A 20,534-nucleotide genomic window follows, 5' to 3' on the forward strand; every position below is an offset into this window, starting at 1 on the left:
GAATGCATAATCATTACTGAACTGAGCATGAGGAATTGGATTAATATCAAGATTTTACGTGTGGAAATGGTAAATAGGAGCTTAGAATTCACTAAATTATAAAACTGAAGAATGTTTCAATGTTTATGCCAGTTGAATGGTATTCTTTTAACAATGTTACTTTGTTTTCATATGTGATGGGAACCTCCTAATTCCTGAAAAGACCTGTGACTTCTGAAAAAAATAAACAATATCTTGAAGTTTTGTGACTTCACACCTACTTTATAAACTAATTGAGCTGAAGATTGGTGTTTAAAATTCTTGTGTTCTCGAGTGGACAGCTTGTGAAAAAAATTGAGGAAAAAATAATACTGGAAAATAAGAAATTTATTTGGTAAAGTATAAAAATATTCTATTGGAGAAGTGAATATGGCCTGTGCATTACTTATTAATAATAATAAATATTTACAAAGCACCTTCTAGGCACTAGGAAAAGTTCTAATTGCTTTCCATTTTTTTTATTATATGATAAATGCCCCCATTTTATGGATAAGGAAACAGAATAAGTAAATATAGGTAAAAATTTAAGAGTTACAGTCTTAATCAGTTTTTTAAATTAATTACAAATTAATAAAATTCATGTTCTGGTATAAATTAAATTGTGTTTTGAATCATTTACTTTTTAAAATTTTGTTTTAATTTTACTCAAAGAGAAAAAATATACTCCTGAGTTTGATTAGAGAGAAAAGTGGTCACATTTCAGGAACTAGGTAATATACGATCTTTATATACAATGCCAGCACCCAGGAAGAGACTGCCTATTATAAGTTGTTTTTTCTCAAAGTAACAGCTTTATGGAAATATAGTTTACTTACCATACATTTTACCACTTTAAAGTGTGCAATGTTTAGCATTAGTGCTTAAGTGTTCATTGTTTGGTATATTCACAGAGTTCTGCAAGCATCGCCACTATCTCATTTTGGAATATTTGCATCACCCCAGGAAGAAATCCTTTAGCAATCTCTCCCCTGTCCTTCCTCTTCTTAACTCCTATTAAACTCATAAGTTTTTCAAAATTGAAAAAAGTCACATTGAATCTTAATGTGAGGCCCCATTTTTGTTTGTTTGTTTGTTTTTAAGCTGTGAGAGACTTATTTGTTTGAAGTTGATGATAATTTTGTTTTTAAGAGATTTACAATGCCAAATTACTGAGTGTTTGATAGTAATGTTAATTTAAATGTGTTACACTAGATATAACAAAATTCAGATTTTTCCTTATGTAGTATGTTTAAGATGGGTTGCTTGTATATTTTAACCCCTTAACATGACTCTGCATTGAATTTCTGTGGTAACCGCATTTCTGCAAAAGCATAAAAACATTCAGAGGCTGTGCCCTCTCTCTCCTTTTCCTGTTGCCTTTCAGATCAGGAGAACATGTCTCTCCAGAAGTCACTGGAATGCCCTACATACATTTATTATTATTGCTATTTCCATCCCCCAAATTAATATCAAAACTACCATGATAGATTTGTAAAGAAACCATTTAGGACTACTCATGAGAAAGAAAATTATCTTGGATAATGACAGAAAAGAAAAAAAAATACAGTTAGAAGATAGGAAGTCAAATTCAAACTGTTTGGCCTAATCCTGAATGTATCATTTTCATTATATAGTCAACTTCTGCTGTGACTTTATGGCTTAATGATATGATTATGCCCAGTTGATGATGAGTAGCTCTGGTCATAGGATCACCCGAAATCCTAGTCATGTTTAAATAGAACATAGTGGTATGTGAGAAGCTCTTACTCAAACTAAGAGTAATTTACTGTCACAGCAACCAAGACTTTGTCCCCCAACTTCAATTAGGCTATGATGTTTTATCATAATATTTCATTCCTCTCAGATTTCCTATCTTTGGTTATAGGACCAGATGGTTTCACTGGTGAATTCTACCAAATATTATAAGAAGTCATACCATTCCCTCTCAAACTTCTCCAAAACATAGATGAGGAAAGAACACTTTGAAATTCATCTTACAAGGCCATCATTACCTGATACCAAAGCCAGACAAGGATATACAAAAAAATTAAATTACAGGTCAATATATGTGATGAACATAAATGCAAAATTACCCAATAAAATATTAGTAAATCAAATTCAACAGTACATTAAAAGGATCATACACCATGATCAAGTGGGCTTTGCTTCTGGGATGCAAGGATGGGTCAACACTTGCAAATTAATCAATGTGATTCACCACATTACAAAATAAAGGATAAAATCCTGTGATTATCTTAATAGATGCAGAAAAAGCATTTGACAAATTCAACATCTTTTCCTAATAAAAAACTCTTAACAAAGTGGATATAGAAGAAATTTATCTCAACATAATAAAGGCCCTATATAACAAGCCCACAGCTAACATCACAATCAGTGATGAAAAGCCGAAAGCTATTGCTCTAAGATCAGGAACATGACAAGAATGCCTGTTCTCACTATTATTTAACACAGTACTGGCAGTCCTAGTCAGAGCAATTAGTCAAGAAAAAGAAATAAAAAGCATTCAAATCAGAAAATAATAATTTAAGTTGTCTCTGCTTGCAGATGATATGATATAATATTTATAATAGACTTCACCAAAAGACTGTTATAACTAATAAACAGTTTCAGTAAAGTTGCAAGATACAAAATCAATATACAAAGGTCAGTTGTGTTTCTATACACTAATAATACCTATCAGAAAGAGAAATTAAGAAAACGATCTCATTTACAATTGCATTAAAAAGAATAAAATACTTGGTAATAGGTTTGTTCAAGGAGGTGAAGGATTTGTACACTCAAGAATTGTTCCAGATTGAATGTTGAGCATCTTTTCATGTACCTGTTGGCCACTTGGGTGTCTTCTTAGGAAAATGTCTACTTAGTTCTTCTACCCATTTTTTAGTTGGAGTATTTTGTATTGAGTTGTATGAGTTCCTTAGATATTTTGGACATTAACCCTTTACTCTGTATATGGTTTGCAAAAAATTTTCTCCCATTCTGTAGGTAGCCTTTTCATTTTGTTGATTGTTTCTTTAGCTGTGAAGAAGCTTTTTAGTTTGATATAGTCCCACTTGTTGATTTCTGCTTTTGTTGCTTGTGTTTTTGGTGTCAAATCCAAAAAATCATTGCCAAGATCAATGTTAAGGAGCTTTCCCTACATGTTTTCTTCCAGACGTTTTATATGTTGAAGTGTTTAATCCATTTTGAGTTAATTTTTATGAGGAGTATAAGATAGAGGTACAATTTCATTTTTCTCCATGTGGTTATCCAGTTTTCCAGACACCATTTGTCGAAGAGGGTATTCTTTTCCCAGCAAAAGAAGGTATCAAAGAGGTATCAGCACTTCTGTCATTATTGCAACTTTACTCAGAATAACCAAGATACGAAAAAACTTAAGTGTCCATCAATGGATGAATAAATAAGATGTAAAATATATATGCATGTATATATATATTTATATTATATTATAATTAATATTATAATATATATATATATATAATTCAGCCATGAAAAAAATGAAATTCTGCCATTTACAACAACATGGATGGACCCTGATTTATTATGCTAAATGAGCTAAGTCAGACAGAGGAAGATTAAATGCTGTATGATATTACTTATTTGTGGATTCTAACAAAGATAAAACAGAGAGTAGAATAGTGATTACCAGGGGCTGAAGGTTGGGGGATTGGGGAGATGTTATTTAAGGATACAAACTTAAAACTAGTAGATAAATAAATCCTGAAGTTCTAATGTAGAGCATAGTAATTATAGTCACCAATACTGTATTATGAACTTCAAATTTACCAAGAGACTAGATCTTCATTCTTCTCATCACAAAGAAAGAAGTGATAATTACATGACACATTAAAGGTATTAGGTAACACTATGGTGGTAATCATATTGCAATATATAAATGCATCAAATCAACACATTGTACACCTTAAAATTACACAGTGTTATATGTCAATAGTATCTCAATTTAAAAAAGAAAAAAAAGTAATTGGTTGAATAATTTAGTTATCAGAATTGATGTATGTGTAACTTTACCACCTCAACGTGAAGCCCTGATTTCTGTCTAGTCTAAGCTTCAGAATTCAGTTTTACAATTGTAAATTAGAAATGAGGATTCTGAAAAGTCCTACACATAAATCCATGTAGATACATATAGCACGTGCACACACACACACGCATCATACTTTGTGTATTTATTTTGAATAGAAAATGGAATAAGCAGGTGAGTAGTTTCAAAGTTGAAGATTTATTCATTTTTGGAAATTTTAAGGTAATTTTAGTCAGTTTGATATAAATATCAATATACTATATGTTGGCTGCCATTGGTCTAAAAATCTACCAGATCTTCCAGCTCCATGCTACTAACAATATCTAGTACTGCTGTGAGCTGAATTGTGTCCCCCCAAAAGATGTATTGAAGTCCTGAACCCAGGCACCTGTGAATGTGACCTTATTTGGAAACGGGGTCTCTGCGATTTAACCAACTTAAGGTAAGGTCATATTGGATTGAGGTGGGCCCTAAGTCCAATGACTAGTGTCCTTATAAGGAGAAAGAGACACAGAGAAGTAGACACGCAGGGTAAAGGGCCATATGATTGTGGAGACAGAGGTTGGAGGGATGAAACTTCGAGTCAAGGCACGCCAAGTATTTGCCAATGATCATCCGAAGTTAGGGAGATGCAATGAAGGATTCTTCCCAAGAGTCTCCAGAGGGAGCCTGGCACTGCTGACACATCAATTCCAGACTTCAAGCCACCAGAACTGTAAGAAAATAAATTTCTGTTGCTTTAAGTCATATACGTGTAGTATTTTGCTATAGCAGCGCTAGGATATTAATACACATACTATATACAGTAGTAGATAGTAGATTGGCCAGTGATATTCCAACTGGGTAAACATTTCTTTGACATGTTCTTACACAGATGGGCATTCACCATACCTTAATGACTTGCAATTTATAATTTTGCTTCTGTGACAGACCCATGATATGAACTTTGGAACAACAACAACAAACAAAAAGTACTGGGTGAAAGAACAGTATTGTTTCTCCTGAGAGACAATTAGAAACTGGTTTCAGACAGGCTGGAAGTAGAGAATGCAAATTTTCTGTTAAAAATCAGTGGAATAAAAGCATTTTATTTCAATCTCGTCTTTTCGACCCCTGTCAAATGCCTAAAAGAACAAAAGAATAGTAGAAAATTCAAGATTTAATATAATAGAAAAAAAACCCTTCAATATACAAATAGAATTATACTAGCCAAAAAATGTGAAATACTAACCTAAACAAGAGTGCATGATATTTATTTTCACAAACTTCCTCAGTCTCCAAGGTATTTGTACATTTCCAAAAAAAAATTAAGTATCTTATTCTGCATAATCTCTACAAAATGACAGTTAAGACATCAAGAGTTATAGGAAGGCTCTGGGTACTGTGGAGTATATCCTGTTGGGACCCAGATATTTGTGACAGAAAAGCAGATACCTGGCAAATAAAAAACAAATAAATAATAAAAATAAATAAAACCATCTGTACACTTTCTTTCCTAGCCTGAAAGTTACTTCACTGAGAGCTGAATAGAGGAGAGGAGGAAAAGCATTGCCATAGACTAAATGTTAGTGCCCCCATTCATATGTTAAAACTTAATTTACAGTGGGATGTCATTTGGAGGTGGGGCCTTTGGTTGGTGATCATGTCATAAGGGCAGATCCCTCATGAATGAATGACACCAAACCTGCTGGCACCTGATCTTGAATTTCCCAGCCACCGGAAGTGTGAGAAATAAGTTTCTGTTGTTTATAAGTCACCCAGTCTACGGTAATTTGTTATAGCAGCCTGAATGGGCTAAGACAGGAATAGAGGAGGCAATCCATGATTTTATAAGTTGAGGGGTGCTCTGGATACTCTAGCTTTCAATATGATGGGCTCTCAATATTACACTTTCCTTTCTGCACTTTCTTCTGTACTTTTGAGGGATAAACATGCAAGCCACATATTTCAGACAACCTAGCTTTCTGAATTTCTCTTGGTTTCTGCCAATTGGAGGCACTAGATGGAATTTAGAAGGAAGAAAGAAGAAACAGAATATTACTTTGCTATTTCAGTTTCTTTCAGCACCTAGGGGCTGTGACAGTAGCAGGACCATAACGACAAAAGAAGGCATCTTGCTCATGGTCTTCTTGGCATGGAACCTCCATTCTAGGAGAAGAGCATGCAGGGGTGGAGGCAAAGAAAGGCAGACCAGCTCTACAATATACAAAAATTTATTGAATTAAATGCTCGCGAAATGGGTGAATTTTATAATATTTAACCTATATTTTATAAAGCCGTTTTTTTAAAGGTGATTTTAGGCAGCAGTGAATGTCAGCAACTTTGAGAGTAATTTAGCAGCAATGGTAGAGTGGGCTCCTGGTTTTTGCTTAATAGCAAAATACATTTCTAACATAGCAGACACAGAGAGCTTACCCCTCATACTGTCAGCAGCTCTGGGGCGAAAATGGTCACATGAGCTGTAGCCTAAGGCAGTGACAGTTTCTTGATCTATGAAGAACAACCCTCCTCTTCCCTTAACGCCTTTAGCCATTCCATCACTCTAGTCACCCGTGATCAGCTATAAATTTCCCCATCCTTAAATACTGAATGGTTTTCACATCTGCCAAATGTACGCTGAATACCAAAGAAGATTTTTCTGTCACCCAAGCAATTTGTTGAGGAAAAGTTTGGAGTCAACACCTCTGAATCCACGCCCCAGATAGTCCCAGTTACCATAGTTGTCAACATCTCTGGCAAGCAGCAAAAATAATTCAAAGATGGATCATACTTAGAAAGGAAATGATATGTGCTCTATGCACGAAACATTTTTCTTTAAATCAGTAAACGGTCATTTCTGATAAAAAGATGGTTACAGTAAAACAAAGGAATGAAAGAAATGCTTCTCATTATTCTCACAGAATTTATAGATAATATCATCTTTATAAGTAATAAGTGAAATTTGAACAATGAGAAAAAGGTATTCCAAAGAGACTTTATAGGATGTCCAAAGAATATAGAATTGAGTTGCAAAATGTCACAATATGACAAAAAATGAAAAGCCAGTGTAGAGAATAATGCCCATTATAGGTGGAAAAAGTTAGATGTTTGTAAGTAGTTATGAGGGTGACTCAGAGAGAAAGAAAGAGAGGGAGGGAGGGAGGTGGAGCAGGGAGAGAGAAAGGGGAATGTAAACATGATCACAGAAGGAATGTTAGACTTTAAAAAGGTATATCTAACATGCATTATTGATATTTTTAAGAAGAACTAAGCAAATGAAAATATAGAAAGAGTCTAAAGTATAATTTTTTCAACATTTTTCTGAAATAAAAACAAGTTGAATGTGTAGACTGAAGGGGCTCATAGATTTCCAAGAAATAATGAAACCTAACATTCATACCTACCATTCCAAATCAAAGCATATTCTGGTAAGGATGTTAAAATTCAGGTACAAAGAAAGAATCCTAGGAGTAGGAGGGGAAAAAATCATGCCCCCTACTAGTGTGAGATATCAAGATGGATTCGACATCTTCACAGTAATATTCATGCAAGGAGACAGTTTGATCAGTATCTAAAATATACTGAGAGGAAGAATATGTGATGCAAGAATTTTATAATCAGCCAGGTAATCCTTTGATTTTAAAGAAAACTTTTGAGTAAAAAGGAAAAGGGTGCACGAAGTTATGCCATTTATGAATAACAAGGTCTGAAACTCCTAGGGGACAAGGTTAGGCAGTGATAAAGAAAGAAAAGGGAGAAAATGGAGCTGAAATCAACTGATTAGGTGATGAGAACTAAAGGATATTTTTTAAATTGACAGAGTAGACACCCATGCCAACCCACCCCCACTCCTGCCCAAATACGTTAAGATTAATTTTTATTTAATGAAAGTGACAGAAGCGTGAGATGGTCACATGATCAGAGCAAAGGTAGCGGGAATATTCAGCCAGCCTCCTTTGGGTTGCAGAGTCTGTTAATTTTGACTCTGTTCTCATGTGAGGACTCTTGTCAATACGCAAAGCTCATTTTTTCTAAGCTCAAAGCTTTTTCAGAATCAAGTCACCTAACACCATTCAGAAAGAACTTTAAGCAGCATCTATGTCCTTCCTGTGAAATATTTATGAGCAACTTGGATTCTGACTTTCCTGTCAAACCCACCAAAGCCTAGTCTACATTCTCTTTTAAGGACATGATGGATGTTGGAAGTGGAAATCCTGTTTATCCCCAGCCCACATCTATCTTTCTATTTTTTTCTATTTCTATAGATGATAGATAGAGAATAGAGATACAGTTAATTTCTCACCGAGCTTATTAAAAAATCTATGTTCTTACAAGATGTTACTTATATTATTTCATTTGATTTCCCCAATACTGTTAATAGTTGGCATCATAATTCCCATTTTACAGCATAGAAATTTCAATTCCATTAGGTTAAATCAATTTGTTCTAAATTACACAGAAATTCAGTTTTGTGTCTGGTATTCGAAGAATCTCTTTGTACTTCCCCACCACCCCTTACTGTAGTTGTAAAATTCACCTATTGGCAATCACATATGATAAATGATCATATGATTCCAGAGAATAAATTACAAGTGTTAAACTTAAAAATAATGGCTCGTTAGTTCCCTATCCCCCCATCTTTAATGACAGAAATCACAGATCTTGTTCATGAGGATCACAGTTTTTGAAGTAAAATACTGGATTTTTATTTCTATTGCTATGACGGTATTATTATAGTAATACCAAAACAAGAAAAACACAATACACAAAAAGAAAACTACACACCAATTTCCATCATAAAATAAATGTAGAAATCCTTAGCAAAATATTAATAGAATTAGCAATATATAAAAATAATTATACACCATTACCAATTGATATTCATTCTCAGCATGTAAAGCCAGTTCAATATTCAAGAATTATCAATGTAATTTACCCAATCCTAAAGAAAAAAAAATTGCATGGTCATATAATTCAATGCAGAAAAAGGGTTTGACAAATTTCACAACCATTCATGTTGTAAAAACAACAAACGAACAAAAAGCTCTCAGAAAAATAGGAATAGAGAATAACTTCTTCCACTTGATAAACAGCACCTATGGAAATCAAAAACAAAAAGAAAACCAAAACCAAAATTCCCAAAGTTAACTTATACTTAATGATGAAAGACTGAATTATTTCCCTCCTCAAGATCAGGAACAAGGCAAGGATATTCACTCTCACCGCACTCATTTCACATAGTATGAGGTGTTCTAGCAAGTTCAGTAAGGCAAGAAAAACAATTAAAAGACAGATATGTAGGTAAGAAAGAAATAAAATTGTCTCTATTCGCAGATGATATGATTATATACAAACTGAAGTCTAGGAATACACATATACTCAAAAAATACCCTTTTAGAATTAATAAGTTAAGCAAGGATACAGGATATAGAACAAACATAAAATATTAATTGTAAACCTATTTGCTAGGAATTAACTATGGGCAGTGAGATTTTTATAATCACTCAAAAATGAAATATAGAAATATATCCAAATAATCAAATATTTACAAGACTTGTCATCAAAAACTATAAAATGCTCATGAAAAAAATCAAAGAGGTTCTAAATAAATGGAAGACATTCAGTGTTTATAGATTGGAAGCTTCAGCTTGGTAACTGTTAGTTTTGCAAGGGCCATCATAACAAAATATCAAAGGCTGGGTAGCATAAATAAAATAAATATATTTTCTCACAATCCTGGAGGCTTATTAAAGTCCATGATCAAGATGTCAGCAGGGTTTTATTTTGCCTAAGGCTTCTCTTCTTTTCTCCTAAATGGCCATCTCTTCTCTGTGCCTTCAGAGTCTTCCTCTATGTGTGTCTGTCCTAATTGCAAATCAGGTTGGATTAGAGCCCATCTTAATTACCTCATTTTAATTTAAATACCTCTTTAAAGACCATATCCCAAATATAGTCACATTATCATACTGTTAAGTCTGGGGGGTTAAGACTTCTACACATAAATTTTGGGGAGAGTCAATTTAGCTCATAACAGTAAGGATTTCAATTATGCCAAAATTGATATATAACTTTAAAACTATTCTCATCAAAACATCAGCAAGAATTTTTGTATAGACCAGATTATTTAAAAATATATATGGAAAAGAACAAAGGAACTAGAAGAACAAAAAGAATTTGGAAAATGAAGAATATAGTAGAAGAAGCCAGTCTACCCAATTTTAAGCCTTATTTTTTATCTTTATCTTTTTTTATTACTGCTTTATTTATTTATTTTGGAGTATAGTCACTTTACAATATTTTGTTAGTTTCTACTGTACAGCAAAGTGAATCAGCTATACGTATACATATATCCTCTATTTTTTTGGATTTCCTTCCCATTTAGGTCACCACAGAGCACTGAGTAGAGTTCCCTGTGCTATACAGTAGGTTCTCATTAGTTATCCATTTTATACGTAGTATCAATAGTGTATATATGTCAATCCCAATCTCCCAATTCATCCTTATACTATCTTTAGTAATCAAGACTGTGTGGTGTGAGTGGAGGAATAGACACATAGGCCAATAGAAGAGAACAGAAAATCCAGAAATAAACTCACAAATATGCCCAAATGATTTTTGACAAAAGTGAAAGGAACAATTCAATGGAGAAAAGATAGCCTTTTAAACCAATGGTACTAGAGTAATCTGATAGGTTAAAAAAAACTGGGCCTTGACTTGTCACACATCTTACATAAAAATTAGTATTCTGGTTGTGATATTGTACTATAATCTAAGATGTCACCATTGAAAGAAACTGGGAAATGAGTACATGAGACCCCTCTGCATTATTTCTTATTACTGCTAATGAACCTACAATTACTTCAAAATGAAACTTTTTAAAAAATTTAAATAAAACATATAAATCCTGAATAAGATCAATAGTCTGAATATTGATTCATAGTAAAGCCTTTGCCAGTTTGGTGCTTGTGCTATCAACAGCAAGGCAGACTGCTATGATCAGGTGAAAAAAAGAGATTACTGTGTGTAGCCTCTCATCCTATAATACCCCACTTGAGTTCAGACCTAAATAGAAGAGAGTCCTATTTACCAATCAGCTGGGGGAACACATACTGTCTATATATATGTATATATTTCATTTTTAGGAGATTAAAGAAATTCCTAAGCTATAAAATCAAAACTATAGTGCTTAGGACTCAGAATGTTATTTGCTAACTTCAGAGTTTATGAAGATCTTTCATTATGAGCTTAAGGGAAGAAAAGAAACTAATATGTAAATTAAGCAAAAGAAAGTTATAATAAAAGAAAAACAAAGAGAAAACCCAACAGAGAAGGTAATAAAATTCCAGTGGAGATCATTACAGGTACTTTTTAGAAATAAAGGTAGTAGAACATAATGATAAGCATGATTTAGAACTGAAAAATGTTGAGAATAAAAGCAGTACATGCAATTTTTAAATGGCCAATATAACCTCCAAAAATGACAGAAACTGAGGATGGAAATTATTTTCCAAATATAATTTTAAATGATTTTTTACCAACTGAGGAAATCCTTTCAGCCTAACATTCTCCCCCAAAGGGCATTTGGATTTGAACTCCTAAAGATGGGAAGATAATTGGTATTTTATTGCTCAATATGTTTGCAACCATAATGATGAAAATATTGTTTATTTACTTTCAATTTTGAGTCAATCTTCAGGCCACGGAAAGAAGATGCTATGTTTAAGGATGGAATGAAAATCCAAGAGCTATGATAAAAATGTAACTTACACAAAGCAGATTGTGAAGAATATTGGGTAGAGAAACAAGGGCATTAAAATTGTCATATAAAGTATGAAAACTGAATTAAAGGACTATAGAAAAATGAGTTTAATTACATTGTTTATACTAAAGATAATTGACAGAAAAACCAAAAGAATAACATAATTGACTAAAACAGTTGGAGAAGAGGACCTGAGTGAGTTAAATATTTATATTTGATATTGGGGGAATAATAAATGTTATCTGATATTAATAAATTCAGAAAATATATATTGTTTGAGAAGGGAAATAACCAAAATATAAACAATTGTGAAGAACTTGTCTGGAGAGTAGACTTAGAAGTGAAGAAGTGATCTGACTCTGTTGATATTTAATATAAAACATTCTTTAACATGTGATTTTTTTAATGAGCATATATTACTTGATAAAACCAAATACTTTAAAACTACAACCCTACTTACTTATAAGTGATAGTGATTTATATGATACGAAGGTGCTTATTGTTGAATTGATATGAAAAAATTTAGAATAGAAGCAATTACCAAACTAGAATCATGCATGTAAACATTTTTTCTAGCATTTTTTATGTGTTAAAATGTGTTATTTTTCTTTGCTTTATACTGTTGAATTTGAAATATCACCCACCCAAGGCTCTTCGTTTCTCCCTAGTTACTTGGCTAGCGGCTGCTTCTATTTGCAAGGACATATCATGTGAATTACAAGGAAGTAAAATAATTGGCCTTCAACTAGACTAAATTTTCACCAAGTGGATTATTGTGCCCTGATAATGCCCACAGTCTAAATGACAACACTCAAAACTCAAATGTGTTCTTAATTATAATTTCCAAGTTAGGAAAATTGTGTTTTGTATAAAATATTATTTCATTAAATTAGCCACAATAAAAAATAAGAATCACCTTTCATTGGGAATATACAAGAGTAAGTTTCAAATAATTTTATCATGGAAAGTATTATAATAATCATTTCTAATATTTACAGTTAAGAATCTTAAAATCCTTCTGGCTTTACTTTCAAGAAAAGTCATCAGCAACATTTAAAAATGTATGCTTATGAAATAAATCATCCAATTACTCTATTTCTATGTTTAAATTCCCCAGTTCTTCTGGCAATAGAATATAAGTCACTGAAGCTTTGTTTCCAGTGGAAAGTGGCTGGTACCTCCAATCCTACCCCAGAAACCCACATTTATATAATCTGCAATAATTATCCAGGTATTTTTAGATCACTTCCATGGCTTTAATATTTACTTGTCATGTTACTTATTTTCACAGCTAGGCATCACATCACCCGTCTTTACAAATCAATTTATTACAAATTAAAGGATATAATCCTTCTTCTCTGACTAGTTTTCTACAATTTCTTTTTCCCAGCAACAAATATAATTAAAAATAATAATTGATCATTTGTTTTAACTTGTCAGTAGAACTTACCATTTCCTGGTAAGGACATCTTTGTTAAAATTGGATGATTTTTAAATGTGTCAAAATGATCAAGATAATAAAGGTCTTGAAATATTTGCCTTTTTGAATTTAGAAATGTAAGCTATGACAGAATACAATTTCTTTCTGTAAAACACATACAAAAATGAATAGCACGTTTCAAATAGTTAACTGTTATTTCACAAGGATCATAAAAATTAAATAATTAGATGAGGAACTCTGTTCCATTATTCAACAGGACAATTAGTTCTATCAACATTTACAAGTTTTAAATATAGATTTATAATGCAAATATATTTATAATGTATTTTTATTTTTTATAGTGTATTTTTAAAATCTTCAATTAAAATCAGTAATCAAAAGAATTTAACATTAATGATAAAGCATTTATTATAATGTTTCTTTTATTCTTCAGTTATACTATTTCAATACTTTAAATACATGTTCAATTTTATTACCATATTTATGAATTAAAAATCTTAGTTTTGCTTAATGTCCTCCACTAGCAAGAAAACAAAAATTGAATGATACATTTCCATTTACTTATAACTTGAATTCTTTATAAATAATTTTATTTATCAAATATAAATAACTATGATTATAAATATAAGGTTTCAAAAAATGAGAAAAGCGAAGATACAGTTCATGAATTTGTGCTAATGACAGTTAATTATGCTTAAAATTTACTGTCAATTTGAACAAAAAACTATCACAAAAACAAAGTAGGACATTATATAATGATAAAAGGTCAAATCACCAGGAAGATATAACAATTACAAATATATATTCATGCAACATCAGAGCACCTAAATATATAAAACAAACACCGACAGAATTGACTAGAAAAATAGACAGAAGTGCAATAATAGTAGACGATTTCAACGTCTCACTTTTAAGAATGGAGAGACAGTTACCTTATAGGGAACAATTTTTATGAGTTTTTCTTCTCTCCTTTCCTTATTTATTTTTGCAAATATAAAAAAAAAGCACAAACTGTGAAATAATAAAGAAAAGAAACAGAGGTGAAAGAGAGAGAAAGGGGTGGAAGGAAGGATGGAAAGAAGGAAGGAAGGAAGGGAGGGTATCTTACACAAAAGGTGACATACTATACACAGTTTTCTGCAACTTCCTTTTATCACTTAACAATTTATACTCCAAAATATACAATATATAATCCATTTAATCCATTTTGTAGAGATCTTCCCAACTGCTTTGCGCAAGTACATAGTAATCCACTGTGTAGATATATTGCAGTTTATATAACTGTTGGATTTTGGTGTTAGAATTTTGGATTTTGAGGGCGATTTCAATTTTGTTACTAGTACCAATAATGTTACATTGAAGAACATTTGATACATGTCATTTCAAACTAATGTCAGTGTACTTTTGGATCTTTGGAACAGATTCCTGGAAGAGGGATTGATAGATCAAAGGCCAAATACAGCTATGATTTTGTTAGATATTGATAAAATCTTCTCCATGGATGTTGTCCCATTTTACATTTTGAAAAACAAAATATTAGACTGCTTTTTCCTCCTTAGCCTCACCAACAGAGTGTTATCAAACTTTTCATATATTTCAAATCTTACAGGTGACTAATGGTTTTGGTTTTAATTAGCATTTTTCTCATTATAAAGATTATAATATGAAATATATTTTCTAACAAACATTGTTCCATTGAAAATATGAAACCTACATTTCGATCTGAGTAGCCCAGGGAAGTATCCTGGGTTAATGACATAAGTGGCTATTTAGTTGTAATTAATTAGGTTAATCTGAAACCATCCATTTTACTCAGGACTGCAGTTTAAAGAGATAGGAGAAAGAAAGGCAGAACAGAAGAAAGGGAAGGAAAGATGGAAGGAAGGAAGGAAGGAAGGAAGGAAGGAAGGAAGGAAGGAAGGAAGGAAGGAAGGAAGGGAGAGAGGGAGGAAAGGAGGGAGGGAGGGAGGGAGGGAGGGGTGAATTAAGCTAGGTCTGAATTAAGACAAAAAAATATATGAATAAATGGGAAAGAACTGCTTAAATCAATGTAATTACCCTTGTTTGCTTGAAATCTGTGTTATAGTTTGAAGTCCGTGCCATACCTACCTTGTTAAAAAAACACTAAATTTACCTATTTTGCTCATATTCATGTTTCTCATAAACTCTGACCAGAAATTACAAATTTTAAAGTTTTACCGCATTTCAACAGTAAACTACGTGCATAACCTCAGAAATGGATTGATGTCTCTTGTTAATACATATTTTGTTCATCATATGCTGGGTAGGAGCTACATATTAGTATATATGCTCAAATTTTTATTGCATTTAACACACCAGAAGGGACATTATACAACTAATAAGAAGTGAAGTCCATATTAAGTTATTTGATCAAATATGTTTCATGAAAACTGCCTAAGAACATCAAAACAATTAGTCAAACCCAAAATTCAATCTGAGTTAGCATTCATATTCAAAGATTTGAATTCAGAAGTAAGTTCAGAGACCAAATATTATATTTTGATTTGTTCTGGAGTGGCCATCTGCCCATATGAAAAAGCTACTGCAACCGTCTGGCAGGCAGTTTAAAGAACCAAAATAACTACTCTGCGCAGGTCAGGTTCACAGGCATCTGGGTGTTGACTTGGAAAGCACAAAAAGTAATAATCACAGCACGTGGTACTTTACCGAGTAGCCAGCCAAAAGTGTCTGTCTAAATAGTCAAAAAATTTAGCTGTCATAAGAATCCTTTGAGGAAACTTTATAAATACCTATCAAATTTCAAATATCAGTGGCCAACATTTTTAAAAACACCATAAAGATCTAATAAAATGTTATAGAAAAGTTATAATAATCCTGAGGTACCCATAATTTATATCCTGGCACATTTAAAAATGTTCCTTTTGTTTAAAAATGGGCTTCAAAGATATCAATAGTTTTATTTGTATATTTTATAAATATTTGTGTGCTAGTCAATAGTCTGATTTTTAATTGTTTAAAGCAAATCCAATGCCACAAAGAGCTACTTTAGTCATGACTTGCAGGAGTTCAAGGGGAATATCCTCTATCTTCACCCCTCTGCCCCTCCCCTACCTTCAAGTCTTCTCCTCACAGGTCTCTGCCTGGGAACTGTGGACTTTTGCTGCTCCTTTTCTTGGAAGAGTGGCTGCTGAAAGGAGTTAAATATGGCTCTTGGATAAGTAAGTCTGGGTTGGAGGGCCATGAAGAAGGGTCAGCAAGAGGACAATCTCCCTTGGCGTCCGGAACTTGTAGAATAGCCTGCAATAGAGTGGACCACCAGCTGAGCTCCTTGAAGTGAGAGCTACAGGCTGGCAGGGAGAAGGGTGACCCCAGTGTCAACCAAGAAAAGTTAGATATGGCTGCACTTCAGAGAGCTCACCAACCAGGTGATGGTCACCAATAACAGCAGGAGGATGTTCCCAGTGCTGAAATTGAGTATGGCTGGCCTGGACCCGAACACCATGTGTTGTTTTATCTTGGATTTTGTGATGGAGAGCAACCACTTCTGGAAGTGTGTGAACAGAGAGTGGGTGCCTGGGGGGTCAGTCCAATTCATATGTGCATATGAAACTTCTTACATAAATAAAAGCTCTAAATTCATATAGTATGAGTTGAGGGTCTACAGGGGATGACTACCAGCCACGGCATTCTCAAGACTCAATGCATATCTGTCAAGGCTTACCAGAAAGAGATTACAGCTCTTAAAACTAAATACAACTCATTTGCAAGGGCTTGCTGTGATGCAAAAAGAAGCAGGGATCACAAAGATAAGATGGAAGAACCCAGAGACAAACAGCAACCTGGGTATTACTAATGGAAGTAGCTTATCCCCGGACTCAGTTCCTCCTATCTGCTGTCAACCCCCATCCTCAGTTTGGAGGTCCTGTCTCACTTTTCTCCACCCATGGCTGTGAAAAATGCTCTATGCTGAGGAACCACAGTTCACACATCCCTGTCCCTGTCCTCAAAGCTGTGCCTAGGACTCCTCCCCACTTGGACAAGCTCATACTTAGCCCATACACTCATTGGAAAAATTCTCCAACCTATTCTGACAATTCATTTGCAAGTTGTCCATGATCTGATCCCATGAACTTAGCCCAGCCTCAGCATGCGTGTACATACTATCATGTTACTCCTGAGCACAACAGGACTGCATCAGTACCCCAACCTGTGGTCAGCTAGCAGAGCACCTTCACACCAGGGTCTCAGACAGCATAGCTACCTAATGGGCTGGGAGTCCAGTCCTTCCCAGTGAACACTATCTTACCCAAATAATCTCAGGTCCCTTCTCCTCAGGATTCTCACTCTATAAGAACCATGTCCTGGCCACAGATATTCCTGACAGCCAATATCACACCTTGGCCTCATAACCTCATGGATATCCCTGTCACCACCTTCCATGTAAACCAAAGCCTTTCCTTAAAATATACACTATTTTTTTTTTATGTCTACCACTTTTACTCAGGATTTGATCTAGGTACAAAATGACAGTCTCATAGGTCAAGAAAGAAAAAAAAATCTTATTAACTTCACTTTAAAATATGAAAAGCAATATATGTTCTGTTGTTCATCAAAAAAATAACCCCACCCATCATCTGCAACACAAGTGTAGTCCTATGTTGTGTTTGTATGCTACAGATGAATTTAAGTATGGAAACAAAACTCAGTTGGACTATTAAATCACCATTACTTGATCATAATAAAATTTTGTTTGCTAAGATCCAGAAACTTATTTGTTTGTGTCTCTTACAGAATATAGAAGATTTGACACACTAGAATTAATAAACTCAACTCGTCTTATTTAGTGAAATAAAAAGCATACTTTCAATTGCATTTCTTGTTTCTTCAGAGTAGTTTTCAGGTCTCTTTTGTGACAGCTATCATACTTATAGTTAAGCTGTTAGGGACAAAATAATAAATTCATAGTTGAGGACAACAGACTTTAACTGAAATGGAAATTTCACTGTTCTGCCCAATAGAATGCGTTTATTTTGAGCACATGTAATTGCCTCTTGTATTGTTAAACATACAATGGCAATATTTTTCTTCTGAAAAAAATAGCCAAAGACAATGAGCAAAACATTTTCTGCAAAATAAAGGCAATATGAAAAAAAAAAAAAATAGAAACAACAACAGCAAAAAACTAAATACAGTTCTAAAAAGATCTAGTGAGAGGAGTCAGTACTAGAAATTAGTGACAAACATAATCCACTAAAATTTTCAAAATTTACATAGCTCAAATTCTCGTCTTTTGCTAACTTACTGTGCGTCTAGAAATATTTATTTTGGAAAATATTGAGCAAACTTCTTTTGCCCAGAATGAAAAACTTTAAAGTTTAAGATGGATTACACAAAAGAACACATGCTTTCCTTTTCAAAGGAGACTGATTTTTTTTTTTTTGGCAGTACGCAGGCCTCTCACTGTTGCAGCTTCTCCCGTTGTGGAGCACAGGCTCTGGACACGCAGGTTCACCGGCCATGGCTCACGGGCCTAGCCACTCTGTGGCATGTGGGATCTTCCCGGACCGTGGCACGAACCCGTGTACCCTGCATCGGCAGGCGGACTCTCAACCACTGTGCCACCAGGGAAGCCCTAAAGGAAAGTGATCTTAAGAGCTTATAATTACTTAGTAAAGGTTTTCTGAAGATCAAATGCTTTTTAAATGCCCCTTTTTTGGTAATCTCTAAATTAATTGGAAGCATGTAAAATTGTTCTAAATTAATGATAAAAAAATCAACTTCATATTTTTTAACTGGCTCTTTAAGTTTTATATTAACAAATTGTAGCTCATGATATACCTTAAAATATTCTGATAAAGTATCCAGATTAAGTTCATCCAAAGAAGAGATAATGCATTTCTACATTTGTTTGTGATAATTGGAGCAAAGACTGTATTAAACTAAATAATGATACTTTGACAGTGTAAAGATGCAAATGTACATGAAAGTAATATTTTTCCAATGGTGAGAAGATGTATTTTGTACTAGACCTGACTTAAGTCTTTTGCACAGGATATTTCTTTGTCTGGAAATGGCTTTCCCCACATAATCGCCTGGCTTACTCCTTCAATTTCATTCCTCACAGAGGCCACGCCTGACCACTCCACATCAACTGCCCCAATGTACTATGAAAACTCTTGGTCTGTTAGATTTTTTTCATAACATGAATTTTTATCTACTATGTTTATTCTTTTATTTTCCAAATATTTTATTGATTGCCTCCCTTGCCCCTGCCAGAATTCAAGTTCCTCAAGTGCAAGAACTCAAGTTTTCCTTGCTAGTTGATCAGTCCCCAAGACCTAGAATCATTTTTGGAAAATAGGAGCCCAGTACATATGTGTCAAAAAACACTCAATGACCTAGGAGGAATTTCAGGAAAACTTTTGTTGTCATAATCACATAAAAATACATAATGTCTATAAAACAGCAATAACTAATTAGATGGGAAGAACAGGCTGGAATGAAAAAGGAATAATGAGGCAAAAATGGGTTTAGGTGAGATTAAAAAATACTGCTAAGAAAGTAAAAAACAAAATCTAAAAATTACAGCCACACTAGAGGCCCTAAGACAACAAGAAACATTAATATGATTATAAATGTCACAGCAATAATTCTTTTTTTGGTTAAATTCCTGAATCAAAAGCAAAGTATAAAGTCTGAGTTTTAAAGATGCGATAACTACATGTACTCAGAGAGAAACAAATTACCCAAATGTTTGATAAAAATGTTAAAAAAAATAATTATATACAAAAACTATTTAAAAAGTGATGAAGAATGAAAGAAATGTCAATTGATATTTACAAATATACCAGTCTAAATTAGGGATATGATTAGTCTGAAACCATTGAGTGTTAGAAAAAAATGATAAGAAGGTAAAAAAGAAGTTAATAAGAAATCAATGATAGTATGAAAAAGGAAAAAATTTCAACATAACAAGAAGGTAATAGAAAAAGGAAATTGAGGTCATTTAACTACTAAACTGTAGACTGTTCTTACTATGTAACTATGTTCTCACTCTATCCACTTTCTGCCTCCTATTTTTCCAACATACTTTGGACATTTTAAAATAAATTGCAACACACTTGAAAACAGATAAATTATAAGGGTTTACATCACATTTTCTTACCACAATGTTATAAAACTAGTAATTATAACAAAATGTGATAAAATATTTTGAAGTTAAAACACACATTTCTGAAAGTTTGTGTAAATAGGAAAATAAAAGCTGAGTTTTTAGATTTCTTATAAATATC

The 20,534-nt window shown here is 33.3% G+C and overlaps 1 protein-coding gene and 1 pseudogene across 1 annotated transcript in view; one reads left to right on the forward strand and one right to left on the reverse strand.

The window, feature by feature from the left end:
- Positions 1–240: 240 nt before the first annotated feature.
- Positions 241–20,534, reverse strand: part of LOC149743871 (uncharacterized) — a 164,399-nt gene continuing 144,105 nt past the window's right edge. Inside the window, exon 7 of the transcript XR_016391691.1 lies at positions 241–4,794. The gene's annotated coding sequence lies outside the window, so the exon portion shown is untranslated. The remainder of the gene's footprint in view (positions 4,795–20,534) is intronic.
- Positions 4,625–18,150, forward strand: LOC149743872 (T-box transcription factor T-like; annotated as a pseudogene).

The sequence above is a fragment of the Delphinapterus leucas genome, unplaced genomic scaffold (assembly GCF_059928025.1).
Source record: "Delphinapterus leucas isolate spDelLeu-1000000601 "Yukka" unplaced genomic scaffold, BTC_Dleu_Yukka2 spDelLeu_asBTCV2_sq62, whole genome shotgun sequence".
Classification (NCBI taxonomy): domain Eukaryota; kingdom Metazoa; phylum Chordata; class Mammalia; order Artiodactyla; family Monodontidae; genus Delphinapterus; species Delphinapterus leucas.